Source organism: Neomonachus schauinslandi, chromosome 5 (genome assembly GCF_002201575.2).
Source record: "Neomonachus schauinslandi chromosome 5, ASM220157v2, whole genome shotgun sequence".
Taxonomy (NCBI): Eukaryota; Metazoa; Chordata; class Mammalia; order Carnivora; family Phocidae; genus Neomonachus; species Neomonachus schauinslandi.
The window spans coordinates 133,147,463-133,158,486 of record NC_058407.1 but is presented as its reverse complement, the minus strand read 5'-3'; the positions used below and the strand labels follow the sequence as shown (position 1 = coordinate 133,158,486).

The 11,024-nt window shown below is 38.2% G+C and overlaps 1 pseudogene; it reads left to right on the top strand.

Annotated features, from left to right (window-relative positions):
- The first annotated feature begins 9,520 nt into the window (after window positions 1-9,520).
- On the top strand, window positions 9,521-10,354 carry LOC110586499 (annotated as a pseudogene).
- Window positions 10,355-11,024: the final 670 nt, after the last annotated feature.

Here is an 11,024-nt window from a genome sequence, read left to right as displayed (position 1 = left end):
AATGCAATTTTAAAATGATCCGACCATTTCAAAACTTGTGGATACAGTGAAAGACATGCTTACAGGGTTTTGTTTTCTTTTTCAAATTGTGAATGCATGTATTAGAGGGGGGAAAAAACGAAAGGCTTGCGATCGGTGAGCTAAACACTCACTTTAAAAAAGTAGGTAAACAATGGCAAATAAAACTCGAAAGATAGAACAACGAAAAACAGGAAAAGTAAAAGAATAATTAATAAAACAGAAAATGAATGGACCACAGAGAAGATCACCAGAGCCAAAAATGTGTTTGTTTTAGAAAGTCCTTGTGAAGCAGATCAAGAAAAAACTGGAGATGACTCAGATAACCATCATCAGTGACGGACAAGGAGATAATGTACAAGTTCATTCAAATAAATTGTATTAGGACAACCCAGTTGCTATCTGGGAAAAAAAAAAGTAAACGTGATGTGTATCTCCAAATGCACACCAGGTTAAGTTTCTGATGGACAAAGACTTAATTCTTAAAAAATGCAACCATGAAAACAACATATAAAAACAAATAGGGCTTCTTTATATGTGTGAAGTAGGTCTTTTCTAAAGTCTGAAATCCAGTGCACATAAATAAAAGTGGATAAACTTGATTACATTTAAAAGCCTACTACATTAAAAAGGAAGTTCTTCGTAACCAAAGTTAAAACAACCCAAGAACTGAAAAAAAAATTGTTTGGGTTCATATTTCAGAAAAAAAGAATAGTTATCCCCCTAATGAGTTAAAGATGAACACGTCTAAACAAAAGTGAGGAAAGGCCATGAATGAAGAGTCCATGGGAAGGGAACAACAGGGGCCTTTAAATAGAAGAAAAGATGCTCATCTCCCCAGATATCACGATCAAAGGAAAGCCATGATTATCTGGAACCCTGTTTTTCACTCCTGGCACAGTTCCAAGTGCGAGCTAAGTCCTGATGGTAAGGTTTGGTGGAAGGAATGTGCGCATCCCTGCCTTTGCATCTGCAAGCACATTCCACCCCTAGGCAGGCACTTTGACAACACCGTGGAAATCGCAAACACATAACTGTTTTTGAACCCACAGTGTAGCTCTTAGGATTTCCATTTATGAGTTGAAATACGTGCCCTGTGACATGCGAGCAAATCATGCAAAACATTGTCAACAACCTCAACTTTCGTTAATAGGAGGTTGGCGAAGTCAATTATGATGAATCCATGCAGTGCTGAACTATAGAGTGGAAGGTCTGAAAGAATAAAAAAGAACTCAGTATTATAAGGGAAAACCTCTAAGATGCGTACTTCTAGGTGAATAAAAAACAAGGGGCCAGACAATGTGTCTTTTATGAAAACATTTTTTTTAAAGGCCTCCTTTTAAATGTAGCACTGCACATTCGTACCTGCTTGAACAGGCACCTGTTCCTAAAGAGGCACAGAAGAAGGGAGACTAGCGGGCTGGCCTGGGAGTGCTCAGAGGAGGAGCCAGATGGCTTGGGCACAGTGACCATAAGACTTTCCTTAGTGCATCTTTAAACATAAATATAAAAGGTATAACAGATATGCACGTACTTAATTATTTTTGAACAGCATCATGCATTGTGCAATTTCAGCCCCTCTTTGCAGATTCTGAGTGGACGGCACCCCGGAGCAAAACTGGAAGGGAAGTCATTCCCTTAGAACTCCATGTGACCAGGATCTGAAAGGGCACCCCTCAGCTCAAGCACTGGCAGCAAGCCTGTTTTAGAACCATGTGATATGTTATATAATAAAAAAAATCACATGGAAATAGAAAATAATCATAAAATGAGTTCAAAACATAAGGATTGGAAAGGCAGGACAAGGCAATCATTATTCGTAAGAGATATAATTGCCTCTATTGAAAAGGCCAAAGAATCTGCAAATATTGAATTAATGTTCTTTCAATTTGCTATCAGTGCAAACAGGAATATGTTTAATGCCATGTTTTTCATTAAACCAATAAAAGCTAATTTAGTCCACACTGAATTCTGAATGAATGAATAATTCATTCATTTTAACCCTTGGCTGTGTGTGCTTCCTTGAAGTATTCTGGAATGGTTTTTTATCTTAGCTTGTTCTATCTACTTGGACTGCAAAACCCCAGAAAACAGGGACTCTGTCTTATGCTGGTTTTTAACCCTCCTGGACCATCTCGGCATGCAGGCAAACAGTTCGTGTTCAATAAACCTACCCATTTGTAAAGAATACTTGAAAAAATGCAACAGGACATCAGCCTTCTAGGAGCCGGGAGGCATCAAGATCATGCAGTAGTCTGGGGCACAGTGTGGTCCCCAGACCAGCAGCCTCAGCATCACTTGGGAGCTTAGAAGCCCAAATTCTACTTACCCGGAAGCTCTGGGCATGGGTTTTACCAAGTTCTCCAGCTACTCCCATGCACACTAAGGTGTGAGGGCTGCCGGTCGGGGAGCCAGAGTCCGTGCCCTCACATGAAGAGGCAAGATGACAGAGTTATCTTAAAAAGTTAATGATCAGGTGGCTTGTCTCGGGCAATAATTGTTGGCTTGGCACCAGTATTCTTTGACAGCCTTGTACTCACTTGACTATTTCGTGAACAGTTGCCCTTGACCCCCATGCCTAACACTCAAGGTCACACAGAGGTACAGCCATAGGCTGTGAGGAGTCCCATTTGGAGCAAGGCTTCTCAATCCTCAGTGTGCAGAGACTTCCACGCGCTTGGCTTGCTCAAAACCTTGGCTCTCACTTGGAATTTAGCTCCACAGGGTCTGGGGTGATCTCTAACATTCTGCATTTATTTTATTAGTTAAAAAGATTTATTCATTTATTTGAGAGGGAGTGGAGGGGAGGAGAGGGAGAGGGAGAGAAAGAATCTCAAGCAGACTCTGCGCTGAGCCTGAAGCCAGATGGGAGGCTCGATCTCACGACCTTGAGATCACGACCTGAGCCAAAACCAAGAATCAGTTGCTCAACCGAATGCGCCCCCCCCACGGGCCCCATTCTGCATTTATTTTTAACAAGCTATCTAATTAATCTTGCTTGCCGCCGAGAGACCACAGTTGAGGCCTATCACCCTGTTGACCCTGCTTCCCAAACTGTAAGCCCATGGTTGGCATCATTTGGGAGATTATTAAAAATCCAAACTCAAAAGTCCCATCCCAGACCTACAGAATCCGGAAGATTTTGGTAAGATACCCCAGTTATTTGTTCTGCCTGTGGAAGTTTGAGAAGCACCATTCCTTGCAGGCAGTTCATGAGGACACCAGGGGCCAGGACTCTGACAGAACATTGGCCAAAGGGAAAGTAAAATAATTTGCAAACAGCTTCGTCTGATTGCCGTTCCCAACACTGTTAAATTATACCATGTTTATTCTATTTCTTGATTTCCAATTGCTTTTTTCTCCTTCATGACTGCAGTTCTGGAAAAAAAAAAACCAATATGTAATATGTTTATAATAGTACACATATAAATAGCTCTGATTAAAGTGCAATGGAAAATATACAGCATAAGAGATGAAATTGATGTAATTAACAATAATTTATGTGGAGCCCTTTATGTTTTAGTATATCAAAATAAATTAGTTGATTATAGGAAGTTAATAATTAATTTGAGATGTTTATGGTAAGATATTGACCCAATAGGGCGCCTGGGTGGCTCAGTTGGTTAGGCGACTGCCTTCGGCTCAGGTCGTGATCCTGGAGTCCCGGGATCGAGTCCCGCATCGGGCTCCCTGCTCGGCAGGGAGTCTGCTTCTCCCTCTGACCCTCTTCCCTCTCATGCTCTCTGTATCTCATTCTCTCTGTCTCAAATAAATAAATAAAATCTTTAAAAAAAAAAGATATTGACCCAATAATGTATTCTGTTTTCTTTCTAGATTTTAATATTTATATAATTTGGAAGTTGGCTTTAAAAAAAGGGGTATTTTAAACTCTTATAATTGGATCTATTTCTATTAATTTATAGTCAAGAGGAGTACATTTATTTAAAATAGGGAAATACCATTTGCATTGAATTAACATTTACTAAGAGGGACGAAATGTTGGTACTTGTTAGTATAAAAGAGCTTATTAGACGTGGCTTTGAACTGATTTTTGTATAAGCAAAACTTTTTTATTATGGTTATTTGGATACTTAGCCATTTTTCTTACTCTTTGTCTTTGGAGTTATTTTTCTTCAACTATGCTCTTTTTTTTTTTTTTTTGCTTGTGATTTTCATAATTTATTCATCCTTTTTTTCTGTGTTGATCCTTACAGACAGTCCTGTAGCTCTTAGTAGTACTTAATGACTAAAAGTGTCTAGATGCCTCATATTAGTGATGTCCTTAACTCTCTAAAGGTTGTAGAAAGCTTGCCTAAACCTGGGCAGAAACTATGGGCTGTGGGATGTCCACAAAGGAAACAAGATGGGATACAAACAAACATTTGAATAAATGTCTGGAGCCTAATGGCAGAAGCTAGAGGCAGGACGCTTTGTCTAAATTACAAACATGACCGTCTCACACTCCATCACTGTAGAGGTATTCCTTAAAGAAGATTGCATCCTCAGAATTGCAAATGCCCTTGAGAGGGACACAACTTAAGTTCCTTTGAGTGATCTTCTTTAGATTTCAGAGTGCGTGAGAATAAGACGTCACTGGAAATGGGTCAGGGACCAGACCAGGGAGCCATGGGTATGCCACACACCAATTATGCCTACATATTAGATTTTCTAACTCAAGAGTTTTTGAAGTAAGAGACAGATTTTATTAACAGGCCTTGTATTAACAGAGAAATTTGCATTTTAAAATTTACATTTATGTAGAGAGAAAAGCCCAACTAAAGAACCATAGAGTGGGGGAAAGATGAGGATACTGGCTGGGATTCAGGCCCTACTCTAGACTGGAGGGCCTACTGTCCACTCTGCTGCTGATCTGCTTCATTTTAGGTAATTCGCTTCATCTCTCTGGGCGTAAGTTTGCTCATCGCTATGGTAAATTAGACCAGATGATCCCTAATGTCCCCTTATTGCCTTTGTTTTCCAAAGAACAATAACAAGAGAAAAAGAAAATGAGTAATTTAGGCAAAGCACTAAAGTCATTATTTAATATTGAAGCTCCAGGCTTTGTGGTTTTGTGTAGAATTTGAAGCTGGATGAGATTTTATTTCTTACCGCATATTAACCCATTCTTTAAAAGAGGTAACTTCTTGCCTTCCAACGGACGGTAGTAATTTCTGACATCTTTCAGACACTGTACTAATTACATTATTAACTGCGTATGAATTTCATTTTTAAAAGCAGGAAATGAAATAATTGTTAAGTTTTTGCCTGAAGACTTGAGAACATCCTACATAAATTTTTGAGTCCCATCAGAATGAATTTCACTATGAAAGCACACATGAATAATAATTATTGATTTAGGAATAAAATAAATCCACCTAGTTTAAAAGTGCCAAGTGGTGGTAATGAGTGAGTACAGTTACACCTCGATGAAATTAGATAGAAAGATGATTACAAATTGTTTATAAATGTAGATTTTAGAAAGAATTTCAACTTTCAAATAATTTTCTTGGAACAAATCATATTTCTTTAAATAATCCCCAGTATCAATACTTTGCTCCTTCACCATTTTAAGGCTCAAAGATGATAATAGGGTTTGGTGTTTAGTCATAATACAAGTTTGAATGAATGCTACTGTATGAGATAAAAGCAAAAAATTATAGGAAACAAGATGATAAGAAGCCACTTTTGCACAGATGGGGAGTGTCCTAAAAGGGCTCTCTATCTCAGCATCAGAATGCCCTTTATCAAGTTGCCAATCAACAGTTCATTATTACAGGATTCCATCACTAAATCCATAACTAATAATGTAAGACTTGAAATGAATTTGTAGGTCCACTGTTTTAGGATTTGGCAAAATTGAGAAGCTTCCTCGCCGATTGACCAGCAGTGTCTCTGAGAAGGGTATTTCAGGATACCAAGAGACAAAAAGTCAGTTCCATAGTTTGTTAAATGGTGCCTCTTTAAGGCAGTTGTGGTAACTTTTAGGTGTTATTCCTGCTGCTTTCTCTCCTCACCTCAGGAGAGCTGCTCCTTGCCCCCACCCACAAACTTGCATACTCATTCAGTCAATGCGGTAGGTGCAGGGATTTGCCCACAACTCACAGCTCAGTTTTATGGAGAAGACCAGAAATCAGAGCTCAAAAGATTCTTACAATCTGATAAAAATTGAACACATTTCTTTCACTGAATTGGCAGGATCATGAATCAGCTGATTGAGATTGTTCATAATATGACTTTTTTTTTCAACAGGTGGGTTCTGGAGGTTGGCTTGGCACTTAGTACAATTTGATCTGGAGATGAGACACAGAAACTGTAAAAGTCAGATGGAATTCCTTGGCACATTCCAAACTGATAGAAAATCCTACCATTTCTCCCGATCGTCTCCCCGTGTACTGTTTATAAGCTTCTTGGCTTGTGGGCAGGTATAATTGGGGCAGGGATATTTGCGCTTGCCTCATTATTTCTTGGAGCATCTGGTTCTTTCCACTCATCCCCTGCTGTCACTTTCTGAAACCACTTTCACAGACCCATTAGCCTGTGGGCAGCTGTTTACTGCTGAGCCATTCTCCGCTAAAAGCCATCAGCAGCCCCATTCCAACTGAGAACCAAAGAAGGTTACAATAGAGAATTTCACTCTAACCGAAGTGGGAGACCACGGATTTATAGCAATGTCAGTGTGCATGTTCTCAAGGGGGTTCCCATTAGAAATGCACAGAGAGCCTTAGAGCAAGGTCCCTAGCACGGATGTTCATTGACATTAGTTGTCTATGTTGAATCCTTTAAAGGACACTGTCCCTTGAGCCCACCTCGACCACATGTTTTCAAGTCCAAATTGTTTCTAAGTTATTTAGAACTGAAAGGCCATAATAGTATTAAAAACAATTTCGTAAATTACGTAGCCATCTTCTGATTGCAAAATGCTTTCAACCCTTTATCTCCCTTATTTAACAAAGCATGAAAGATGCTGGTTGTCATGTGATGGAAATAACACAATTTGTTGTGTTCTAACAGTGCCAGCCAGTCATGATATCCAGGTGACTTGCAAAATTCATATGAACAGTGAATTCATTCTTCAAACTCATGAAGGCCTAGAGGAAAGATTTTTGGTGAATGGTTATGCAGCAAACTTACATAAAAGTGGGTGGCATCTATTTTTGACCTGAGACCAGCAACCCATGGAATCACAGTCTTAAAAGATTTCACTTGCTGTGCAATGAAAAAATTGTCACCAAACGAACATACTAACATGGGTATTTAACCTTTCCACCTGTCTTGGAAGCTTTGAGAAACAATTTTAAATGAATAGGAAAGCACATTTATAATAACCCTTTTCTCTATCTTATAAATTTATTATATATTTTAAAAATGAAGGAATTTCTTGTAACATATTCCTACAAGTAAAGTCACTCTCAAATTCATACAACATTTATATAATTTTGTTCAGAAGAATATATTATGGCTTATTTTAAACTGCCTAACTGTTGGAATAGTATTTGGGCATAAATATGGACAGGACAAAGTGCATAGAATATACTAAAATTTAGTCATATAAATATTTTTTATCCAATTCCATTGGACAGAAAAATAGAATTGTTATCCATTCATAGAATAGAAAAATAAAGCACAAAATACTCTAAGTTGGATGCCCTTCAGCAGCTTTGGCCAAACTACACAGATGAGTTAAACAAGTTATTTTTTTTTATATACTTGATACTTGGGTAACGTTACTTCCTCGCAATTTTTAAAATATATTTTGCAGCTTCCTGCACTAAAAATTACAGAAGCTATGACTAAGGTAAAATAAAATTTAGAATTAAATAAAAACTCAAGAAAAGTTTTGATTGGGTTTCCTAGGCTCCTTGAAATTGAGTACCTCACCATTTTAATTAAACAAATAAATTTCAACATATTGAACTTAATTCTCTTCACCCATCCAGGGAAGGAGATTTTAGGACTGGATTCCCTCAATCACCCTGTTTGGTTGTGCCTTCACCCTCCCCCCATCACCCATGGGTGATCCACTGATCAGCCAGGGGAAATCTCCAGCGGTGGCAAGAGTGGTTTAGCCTCACAAGCACTGTGTTTGGTATTGAGTTTTGTTAACAGCAGTTCTGATCTCTTGTCTGGTGCATCCAAAGGAATGGAGATGCAGATACTTTAGGTGGTGAGGGCAATGGTCTCCGTCCTCTGCTTGATAGATTTTCAACAGCCTTTGCACATCCTCAATTGCTCAATGTCTCTTACATTATCCAAGGTCAGAAAAACCATATGGCTTTATAAAGATCAAAGAGTAGAGTCAGGAACCCACACTTTTAAAAGGAAAGAACCCCCCCCACACACACTACCTATTTTAGAATCAAATGCACACGGCCCACTAACTGCAAAAAATTTATGTGGCCAAGTTAACCTCCTTGGAAGAAGAATAATGTGTCCATTAGGGCCCAAAGAACAAGCCCATCTTCCAGTGGAAAGTAGTAGAGGGTAGACATTAAGGGAAATGAAATTAAAGACACTGGATTGAGAGACTCTGAATGGTAGGTACGAATGACAGAAAATGGAGAAATTAAATGAGAAATTAACCCCTCAGCCTCTGAGGTCATTCTTTGTGTTGAAATTCAGTTGTTTTAAAGAGTCTTTATTACTGGAGACATGATTTTCTCATAGCCGAGGGGAAAGTTCAATTACTGTGCCCAACTAATCATCCGTTTTAAATCATTTTTTGTGTAAAGATTGAGTGTATTGGATGGATTTGTCATACTCAGAATGAAACTGGTACAGATGAAATGCCTGTTAAGGGGCATTAACTTCACTATTTTCTCATTTGCTATAAAAGCCTAATTAAGTACCAAGATTTGGGATAAACTGGGGCTTATTATCAGCCAAGTAAGGGAGGGAAGAGCTTCCTGATGGGTTTAAAAACAAGTAGCTTTTGGTTTAGAGTATAGGGAAATAAAAAAAAAAAAAAAAGGTCTCTATCTTGTTTTCTAGGGTTAATGAGATATCTCTCTTTTGCTGTTATAACTCACTTGTTTTCTACATCCTACCGCCCCAAATATTTTAATGGGTTTCTCTACATCAACTCCATTTTTCCAGTTGTTACTACCCATGTGCTAATCAACAATTATCTTGTCATTCTTTTTATAAGACCTTCTGTAAAGACCCACAGAACCCTTTCAGAATTATGGAGATCCAGTAATGTTCAGATCATAAACATTGTTTTATTGAATGTTTCATGGATAATTTGAGTAAAGAAACAAATGCCAAACTAGTAAATATTCTATGTAAATAAAGAGAGTATTTAAAAATTATTGTAATTTATTAAAAGCTGACATATGTTGTTTTTATGGTTTTTAGAGATTCCTGACAAAGGGAGCTTGCGAGCAATTTTAATTGATGTATTTCAACAGTTGTCCAGTATGAGTTCATAGCAACAAACAGAGGACATGCTGGAGCACAGTTACCAAAACTGGCTTCTTGATGATGTAGCTCAAATTATGGTTTTATGCTTGCCAAATGTGATTCTGTGTTTGACTTTGGAACCGGTTGTCATAATGCAGACGTTGACAGTCCTCATGGACACATATGAGTACTAGCTAAATTTGAAAAGCTGAAGAGACAAAAAAAAGGGTGGGATGTTACGAACTACAAACTTATTTCTGATTCTAAATATGTCCCTTGGTGCTCAGATGGCAAGTGCCTTTTAACAAGCTACGTGTCCTCCCAGGTTCCATGTTAACATCGGGTACAAGATTCGGCATTAACCTGGCTCTTCTTACACAAGTATGTGCCATCAAATGCAGAAATATGACAGGTTCCTTGGCACCCATTTTTGAATTGACTGTTTGCAGCAAAAACAATGACTTACCAAGCAGTTCCAAGTGACGTACCCAGTGAAGAACACAAAGCTGCAATGGCTTACAGATGCCCAGTTTTAGGAAATAAACCAATCACCAATTCTAAATTGCTTGAGGAGGAACCACCACTGAACGTAAAATCACAACCAGGAAATGAAAAGCCTCTATTGAAAACAGCCCCTCAAAATTAAAGGAAACTTGAGGCTAAGAAAGCTGAAGAGCAGGGCCTGAGAAGTGGCAAGAGGCCTGATTGGCCCCGCTCCCTCCCCACAGAGCATACCACGAAAGACTGCCACTCAGCCACCTCTTGAGAGCCTGAGACAGACAAACAGATCGAGAACCTAAACAAGAAGCTCCAAGCAATCGAACAACTGAGAGAAGAAGCAGCACCTGGAAAACAGCTAGAAAAACACCATTTGAAGAAAATGCAGCAAGAGAGAGCCTTTCTCCAGGAGCTGGGAGACACAGATTTGGGGATTTAAAGATTCAGGGAAAGCAAGTTCTCAGAAATCAAGACAAACACATCTGTTAAATCCACTGGCATCTATGGACTACCCATGTGCCCATTCTTAATGTTCATCTATAACTTTAACCATTTATCTAAGATTTAAAAAAAAAATAGGACAAGAAACCATAAAATATGTAAGAATACATCTAACAGGGGATGTCCAAGAACCTACAGATTTGCCCCCCATTTCAGAATCACCAATTTAGAAGTTGACCTACACATACATGGTAAATTTATTTTTGACAAAGATACCAAAGCAATTCAATGAGAAGTAGAAAGTCACTCCGACAAGTGATACCAGAACATTAGACATAGACCCTTTACTCATAACCACACTTTTAAAAACTTGGACTAGATCACATATATTAATTAAAAATCCAATACTAAAATATCTGGAAGAATATGTAAAAGAGAATAAAAATTTTATGATTTTGGATAAACACACACACACACAACACACACACACCCCTGAATCTTATAAGAACAAATAATTAATAAATTGAACTTTATTAAAATTAAAACTATTTTTCTTCTAAGAATTAAGAAAATCACACAATCAAAATAAAAAGGGAATGAACAGCATGAGAAAATACTTGCAATACAAACATCAAATACAGGACTAGTTTCCAGATTATAGGAAGAAT